We start from the raw sequence: 239 nt of genomic DNA, 5'->3' as shown, positions 1-239 counted from the left end.
AATATTTCTTTAGTTATCAGTTTTTTTATTGGCATGTCATTTTGTTTGTTCAGTGTCTTAATTAGTTGTATACATTCTGTTTCTTTTATTTGTTTTTTTATTGATGCAATGTTTGTGAATGCTTCTAATAGGATGATGGGTGTTGATCTGAAACATCCTGTAGCAATTGCATTGCTTCATTTTGTAATGTTTGCAATTTTTTTATGTCACCACTGTTATTTACTCCATAGACTGTTAAT

The sequence above is a fragment of the Penaeus monodon genome, chromosome 15 (assembly GCF_015228065.2).
Source record: "Penaeus monodon isolate SGIC_2016 chromosome 15, NSTDA_Pmon_1, whole genome shotgun sequence".
Classification (NCBI taxonomy): domain Eukaryota; kingdom Metazoa; phylum Arthropoda; class Malacostraca; order Decapoda; family Penaeidae; genus Penaeus; species Penaeus monodon.
The sequence above is the reverse complement of the archived record's forward strand: the minus strand, read 5'-3'. Positions refer to the sequence as shown.